This window comes from Schistocerca serialis, chromosome 5 (assembly GCF_023864345.2).
Source record: "Schistocerca serialis cubense isolate TAMUIC-IGC-003099 chromosome 5, iqSchSeri2.2, whole genome shotgun sequence".
Classification (NCBI taxonomy): Eukaryota; Metazoa; Arthropoda; class Insecta; order Orthoptera; family Acrididae; genus Schistocerca; species Schistocerca serialis.
The window spans coordinates 571,265-579,751 of NC_064642.1; the positions used below are offsets into that span (position 1 = coordinate 571,265).

The 8,487-nt window shown below is 46.6% G+C and overlaps 4 pseudogenes; all 4 read left to right on the forward strand.

Annotated features, from left to right (window-relative positions):
* The first annotated feature begins 11 nt into the window (after positions 1–11).
* Positions 12–111, forward strand: LOC126482521 (5S ribosomal RNA; annotated as a pseudogene).
* A 2,252-nt stretch (positions 112–2,363) lies between these two features.
* LOC126482522 (5S ribosomal RNA) lies at positions 2,364–2,463 on the forward strand (annotated as a pseudogene).
* Positions 2,464–4,717: 2,254 nt separating this feature from the next.
* LOC126482523 (5S ribosomal RNA) lies at positions 4,718–4,817 on the forward strand (annotated as a pseudogene).
* A 2,252-nt stretch (positions 4,818–7,069) lies between these two features.
* On the forward strand, positions 7,070–7,169 carry LOC126482524 (5S ribosomal RNA; annotated as a pseudogene).
* The last annotated feature ends 1,318 nt before the right edge of the window (positions 7,170–8,487 follow it).

Genomic DNA, 8,487 nt, shown 5'->3' on the forward strand with positions numbered 1-8,487 from the left:
ACGCCAACGGCCATACCATGTTGAATACACCGGTTCTCGTCCGATCACCGAAGTTAAGCAACATCGGGCCCGGTTAGTACTTGGATGGGTGACCGCCTGGGAACACCGGGGAAAAACAACTACAGGCAGACGTTCCAGAACTACCTTCAGATAGCGCTGGACGCCGCCTTCAAGGACGCCCTCCGTCCCCACACGCCACGACCGCCTCCGACGTCTCCGCCGCCGCCGCCGCCGCCGCCGCCGCCGCCGCTGCCGCTGCCGCCGCCGCCGCTGCCGCCGCCGCCGCCGACGCCGCCGGCGCCGCCAACACCGCTGCCGCCACACCACGCCCCCCCCTAGTCCTCCACGCCTCCGTCGTCACCGATGCAGAGACCCTCCAACGCCCCCAAAGTGTTGTGTGTTAAATGTGAGTTCGGTATAAAATTTGTGCAGTGCAACAACAGTGTCCGCAGTGCTACGGCTACACATATAGGGCATATCGAGGTAGCGTTTCTTAAAAATGTGCGAAACATCACTACGCCGAAGATGACTATGTGAGTAGACTGACAAAAGAAACATCTATATTCAATCCATATTTAATCATGTTAAACTTATCTAGAATATAGTTGTCCACTTATAGAATTATTCTTTAATTATGTTTCAAATGTGTTCCGTATCGCCCTCTCACTCTCTCTCTCTCTCTCTCTCTCTCTCTCTCTCTCTCTGTCTCTCTATTTCTCTCTCTCTCTCCCTCTCTCGCTCTCTTCCCCTCAACCACCATCTCGTGGACACCTCGCTATATATATATAATATTCTTTCATACATATTTGTCATTGTCCTTTGTCTCTTAAATGTAAGCCTTAGCCAATAAGACATCTCTAATAATAGCTACAAGCCACATAATGGCACCAGACCAAAAACTCGACCTAAAGTAAAGAACTTAGAAGTGTTTGAATCAATAACCCATAAAATTTAACAAAAACGCAAACAAAACTGAAAAATGAAATATTCTTGCTCCACTGACTTACAAATCAGTGCAACAGTGTAAATTACCTGCAAATGCACAAAATATAATGAAACAGACAATTGCAACAAAGTTACATATCAGTAAAGAAAAGAAAAAGACTCGATAACCAACTGAAATTGAAAATACCTTGGAATCTCATGACTGTATTTGTTATTTTGTAAATAAAAGTTTATTACGTTTAAAAAAAAAAAAAAAAAGGTGCTGTTGGCTCTATCTCATTTTTTCATTTTTACGTCGCTGCACCTGCCAGCCCTCTTTTCATACTAACTTTCAGGTGCTGACAAAGATGCTTCCACAAGCATTTGAAACTACTGTATCAAACGTAAGATACGAAATTGCAGTAATGAACTCAGTTTGAGCAAGAATGTGCGAAAGAAGATTGCTAGAACGCCTCGGAAATAACAACACACTACGAATCGACAGATGAGTTTTGAAAATACGTCAGGGCCTACTGTTTTGTAGCTGTGCTAAATTCCACAAAGTAAATAAACAAAAAACAAACAAAAAAAAAAAAAAAAAAAAAAAAAAAAAAAAAGAAGAAATAAAATCTTCCGTTCTCGTCCGATCACCGAAGTGAAGCAACAACGTTAGTACTCAGTTGGGTGAGCGCATGGGAACTCTGGCTGTGTTCATTTTTCGCTTTTTAGTCGCTACTCCTGCCAGCCCTCTTTCCATACCACCTTTCTGTTGTGACAAAGAGACTTCCTTAAGCATTTTAAACGGCCGTAAGAAACGAAACTGCAGCAACTAACTCAGTTTGAAGGAGAATGTGCTAACCAAGTTTGCCAGGAAGTCTTTGAAAACGACAAAACAGTACGAATCGGGCGGTATGCTCCGAAATACGATAGCGCCTATCGTTCTGCAGCGGCGTACAGCTCGCAATTCGATTTGTAATCATAAATTGATTCATTTGTCCTCCCGCAGACGTTTCTCGCGCTTGTGCTGTCAAATGGACCGCGACCCGAGCGGCAGCGAGCGGCAGTCGGGACAAGTCGGGACGGAAGGGGAGGCGACACGACAGGCGAGAATGCACCGCGCAAATTACGCAAATATCTGGAAGCGCGGCGCGTGTCAGGCAGGTGATAATAACAGGAACAAGGTGCGTCGCCAGCCAGTGTCGGAGGCCGCACGCACCAAACGAATGACAGGCGGTGCATCCAGCAGCTGTGTTGTGCGTCTCACCTTCGTTCGGCAGTCGCCTATGAGACGCCGAGGCGAGCGCGCACTCCGCGCCACCCTCGAGGTGGAAAGACATGCTTTGCGTCAAATGTGCCACGGAAAGCGGCGATTGCGTGTGTTGGGAGGAGAGGCGAACGCTTCTTCTGTGGCGCGGCTACAGTATAAGGACGCCAACGGCCATACCATGTTGAATACACCGGTTCTCGTCCGATCACCGAAGTTAAGCAACATCGGGCCCGGTTAGTACTTGGATGGGTGACCGCCTGGGAACACCGGGGAAAAACAACTACAGGCAGACGTTCCAGAACTACCTTCAGATAGCGCTGGACGCCGCCTTCAAGGACGCCCTCCGTCCCCACACGCCACGACCGCCTCCGACGTCTCCGCCGCCGCCGCCGCCGCCGCCGCCGCCGCCGCTGCCGCTGCCGCCGCCGCCGCTGCCGCCGCCGCCGCCGACGCCGCCGGCGCCGCCAACACCGCTGCCGCCACACCACGCCCCCCCCTAGTCCTCCACGCCTCCGTCGTCACCGATGCAGAGACCCTCCAACGCCCCCAAAGTGTTGTGTGTTAAATGTGAGTTCGGTATAAAATTTGTGCAGTGCAACAACAGTGTCCGCAGTGCTACGGCTACACATATAGGGCATATCGAGGTAGCGTTTCTTAAAAATGTGCGAAACATCACTACGCCGAAGATGACTATGTGAGTAGACTGACAAAAGAAACATCTATATTCAATCCATATTTAATCATGTTAAACTTATCTAGAATATAGTTGTCCACTTATAGAATTATTCTTTAATTATGTTTCAAATGTGTTCCGTATCGCCCTCTCACTCTCTCTCTCTCTCTCTCTCTCTCTCTCTCTCTCTCTGTCTCTCTATTTCTCTCTCTCTCTCCCTCTCTCGCTCTCTTCCCCTCAACCACCATCTCGTGGACACCTCGCTATATATATATAATATTCTTTCATACATATTTGTCATTGTCCTTTGTCTCTTAAATGTAAGCCTTAGCCAATAAGACATCTCTAATAATAGCTACAAGCCACATAATGGCACCAGACCAAAAACTCGACCTAAAGTAAAGAACTTAGAAGTGTTTGAATCAATAACCCATAAAATTTAACAAAAACGCAAACAAAACTGAAAAATGAAATATTCTTGCTCCACTGACTTACAAATCAGTGCAACAGTGTAAATTACCTGCAAATGCACAAAATATAATGAAACAGACAATTGCAACAAAGTTACATATCAGTAAAGAAAAGAAAAAGACTCGATAACCAACTGAAATTGAAAATACCTTGGAATCTCATGACTGTATTTGTTATTTTGTAAATAAAAGTTTATTACGTTTAAAAAAAAAAAAAAAAAGGTGCTGTTGGCTCTATCTCATTTTTTCATTTTTACGTCGCTGCACCTGCCAGCCCTCTTTTCATACTAACTTTCAGGTGCTGACAAAGATGCTTCCACAAGCATTTGAAACTACTGTATCAAACGTAAGATACGAAATTGCAGTAATGAACTCAGTTTGAGCAAGAATGTGCGAAAGAAGATTGCTAGAACGCCTCGGAAATAACAACACACTACGAATCGACAGATGAGTTTTGAAAATACGTCAGGGCCTACTGTTTTGTAGCTGTGCTAAATTCCACAAAGTAAATAAACAAAAAACAAACAAAAAAAAAAAAAAAAAAAAAAAAAAAAAAAAAAAGAAGAAATAAAATCTTCCGTTCTCGTCCGATCACCGAAGTGAAGCAACAACGTTAGTACTCAGTTGGGTGAGCGCATGGGAACTCTGGCTGTGTTCATTTTTCGCTTTTTAGTCGCTACTCCTGCCAGCCCTCTTTCCATACCACCTTTCTGTTGTGACGAAGAGACTTCCTTAAGCATTTTAAACGGCCGTAAGAAACGAAACTGCAGCAACTAACTCAGTTTGAAGGAGAATGTGCTAACCAAGTTTGCCAGGAAGTCTTTGAAAACGACAAAACAGTACGAATCGGGCGGTATGCTCCGAAATACGATAGCGCCTATCGTTCTGCAGCGGCGTACAGCTCGCAATTCGATTTGTAATCATAAATTGATTCATTTGTCCTCCCGCAGACGTTTCTCGCGCTTGTGCTGTCAAATGGACCGCGACCCGAGCGGCAGCGAGCGGCAGTCGGGACAAGTCGGGACGGAAGGGGAGGCGACACGACAGGCGAGAATGCACCGCGCAAATTACGCAAATATCTGGAAGCGCGGCGCGTGTCAGGCAGGTGATAATAACAGGAACAAGGTGCGTCGCCAGCCAGTGTCGGAGGCCGCACGCACCAAACGAATGACAGGCGGTGCATCCAGCAGCTGTGTTGTGCGTCTCACCTTCGTTCGGCAGTCGCCTATGAGACGCCGAGGCGAGCGCGCACTCCGCGCCACCCTCGAGGTGGAAAGACATGCTTTGCGTCAAATGTGCCACGGAAAGCGGCGATTGCGTGTGTTGGGAGGAGAGGCGAACGCTTCTTCTGTGGCGCGGCTACAGTATAAGGACGCCAACGGCCATACCATGTTGAATACACCGGTTCTCGTCCGATCACCGAAGTTAAGCAACATCGGGCCCGGTTAGTACTTGGATGGGTGACCGCCTGGGAACACCGGGGAAAAACAACTACAGGCAGACGTTCCAGAACTACCTTCAGATAGCGCTGGACGCCGCCTTCAAGGACGCCCTCCGTCCCCACACGCCACGACCGCCTCCGACGTCTCCGCCGCCGCCGCCGCCGCCGCCGCCGCCGCCGCTGCCGCTGCCGCCGCCGCCGCTGCCGCCGCCGCCGCCGACGCCGCCGGCGCCGCCAACACCGCTGCCGCCACACCACGCCCCCCCCTAGTCCTCCACGCCTCCGTCGTCACCGATGCAGAGACCCTCCAACGCCCCCAAAGTGTTGTGTGTTAAATGTGAGTTCGGTATAAAATTTGTGCAGTGCAACAACAGTGTCCGCAGTGCTACGGCTACACATATAGGGCATATCGAGGTAGCGTTTCTTAAAAATGTGCGAAACATCACTACGCCGAAGATGACTATGTGAGTAGACTGACAAAAGAAACATCTATATTCAATCCATATTTAATCATGTTAAACTTATCTAGAATATAGTTGTCCACTTATAGAATTATTCTTTAATTATGTTTCAAATGTGTTCCGTATCGCCCTCTCACTCTCTCTCTCTCTCTCTCTCTCTCTCTCTCTCTCTCTGTCTCTCTATTTCTCTCTCTCTCTCCCTCTCTCGCTCTCTTCCCCTCAACCACCATCTCGTGGACACCTCGCTATATATATATAATATTCTTTCATACATATTTGTCATTGTCCTTTGTCTCTTAAATGTAAGCCTTAGCCAATAAGACATCTCTAATAATAGCTACAAGCCACATAATGGCACCAGACCAAAAACTCGACCTAAAGTAAAGAACTTAGAAGTGTTTGAATCAATAACCCATAAAATTTAACAAAAACGCAAACAAAACTGAAAAATGAAATATTCTTGCTCCACTGACTTACAAATCAGTGCAACAGTGTAAATTACCTGCAAATGCACAAAATATAATGAAACAGACAATTGCAACAAAGTTACATATCAGTAAAGAAAAGAAAAAGACTCGATAACCAACTGAAATTGAAAATACCTTGGAATCTCATGACTGTATTTGTTATTTTGTAAATAAAAGTTTATTACGTTTAAAAAAAAAAAAAAAAAGGTGCTGTTGGCTCTATCTCATTTTTTCATTTTTACGTCGCTGCACCTGCCAGCCCTCTTTTCATACTAACTTTCAGGTGCTGACAAAGATGCTTCCACAAGCATTTGAAACTACTGTATCAAACGTAAGATACGAAATTGCAGTAATGAACTCAGTTTGAGCAAGAATGTGCGAAAGAAGATTGCTAGAACGCCTCGGAAATAACAACACACTACGAATCGACAGATGAGTTTTGAAAATACGTCAGGGCCTACTGTTTTGTAGCTGTGCTAAATTCCACAAAGTAAATAAACAAAAAACAAACAAAAAAAAAAAAAAAAAAAAAAAAAAAAAAAAAGAAGAAATAAAATCTTCCGTTCTCGTCCGATCACCGAAGTGAAGCAACAACGTTAGTACTCAGTTGGGTGAGCGCATGGGAACTCTGGCTGTGTTCATTTTTCGCTTTTTAGTCGCTACTCCTGCCAGCCCTCTTTCCATACCACCTTTCTGTTGTGACAAAGAGACTTCCTTAAGCATTTTAAACGGCCGTAAGAAACGAAACTGCAGCAACTAACTCAGTTTGAAGGAGAATGTGCTAACCAAGTTTGCCAGGAAGTCTTTGAAAACGACAAAACAGTACGAATCGGGCGGTATGCTCCGAAATACGATAGCGCCTATCGTTCTGCAGCGGCGTACAGCTCGCAATTCGATTTGTAATCATAAATTGATTCATTTGTCCTCCCGCAGACGTTTCTCGCGCTTGTGCTGTCAAATGGACCGCGACCCGAGCGGCAGCGAGCGGCAGTCGGGACAAGTCGGGACGGAAGGGGAGGCGACACGACAGGCGAGAATGCACCGCGCAAATTACGCAAATATCTGGAAGCGCGGCGCGTGTCAGGCAGGTGATAATAACAGGAACAAGGTGCGTCGCCAGCCAGTGTCGGAGGCCGCACGCACCAAACGAATGACAGGCGGTGCATCCAGCAGCTGTGTTGTGCGTCTCACCTTCGTTCGGCAGTCGCCTATGAGACGCCGAGGCGAGCGCGCACTCCGCGCCACCCTCGAGGTGGAAAGACATGCTTTGCGTCAAATGTGCCACGGAAAGCGGCGATTGCGTGTGTTGGGAGGAGAGGCGAACGCTTCTTCTGTGGCGCGGCTACAGTATAAGGACGCCAACGGCCATACCATGTTGAATACACCGGTTCTCGTCCGATCACCGAAGTTAAGCAACATCGGGCCCGGTTAGTACTTGGATGGGTGACCGCCTGGGAACACCGGGGAAAAACAACTACAGGCAGACGTTCCAGAACTACCTTCAGATAGCGCTGGACGCCGCCTTCAAGGACGCCCTCCGTCCCCACACGCCACGACCGCCTCCGACGTCTCCGCCGCCGCCGCCGCCGCCGCCGCCGCCGCCGCTGCCGCTGCCGCCGCCGCCGCTGCCGCCGCCGCCGCCGACGCCGCCGGCGCCGCCAACACCGCTGCCGCCACACCACGCCCCCCCCTAGTCCTCCACGCCTCCGTCGTCACCGATGCAGAGACCCTCCAACGCCCCCAAAGTGTTGTGTGTTAAATGTGAGTTCGGTATAAAATTTGTGCAGTGCAACAACAGTGTCCGCAGTGCTACGGCTACACATATAGGGCATATCGAGGTAGCGTTTCTTAAAAATGTGCGAAACATCACTACGCCGAAGATGACTATGTGAGTAGACTGACAAAAGAAACATCTATATTCAATCCATATTTAATCATGTTAAACTTATCTAGAATATAGTTGTCCACTTATAGAATTATTCTTTAATTATGTTTCAAATGTGTTCCGTATCGCCCTCTCACTCTCTCTCTCTCTCTCTCTCTCTCTCTCTCTCTCTCTGTCTCTCTATTTCTCTCTCTCTCTCCCTCTCTCGCTCTCTTCCCCTCAACCACCATCTCGTGGACACCTCGCTATATATATATATAATATTCTTTCATACATATTTGTCATTGTCCTTTGTCTCTTAAATGTAAGCCTTAGCCAATAAGACATCTCTAATAATAGCTACAAGCCACATAATGGCACCAGACCAAAAACTCGACCTAAAGTAAAGAACTTAGAAGTGTTTGAATCAATAACCCATAAAATTTAACAAAAACGCAAACAAAACTGAAAAATGAAATATTCTTGCTCCACTGACTTACAAATCAGTGCAACAGTGTAAATTACCTGCAAATGCACAAAATATAATGAAACAGACAATTGCAACAAAGTTACATATCAGTAAAGAAAAGAAAAAGACTCGATAACCAACTGAAATTGAAAATACCTTGGAATCTCATGACTGTATTTGTTATTTTGTAAATAAAAGTTTATTACGTTTAAAAAAAAAAAAAAAAAGGTGCTGTTGGCTCTATCTCATTTTTTCATTTTTACGTCGCTGCACCTGCCAGCCCTCTTTTCATACTAACTTTCAGGTGCTGACAAAGATGCTTCCACAAGCATTTGAAACTACTGTATCAAACGTAAGATACGAAATTGCAGTAATGAACTCAGTTTGAGCAAGAATGTGCGAAAGAAGATTGCTAGAACGCCTCGGAAATAACAACACACTACGAATCGAC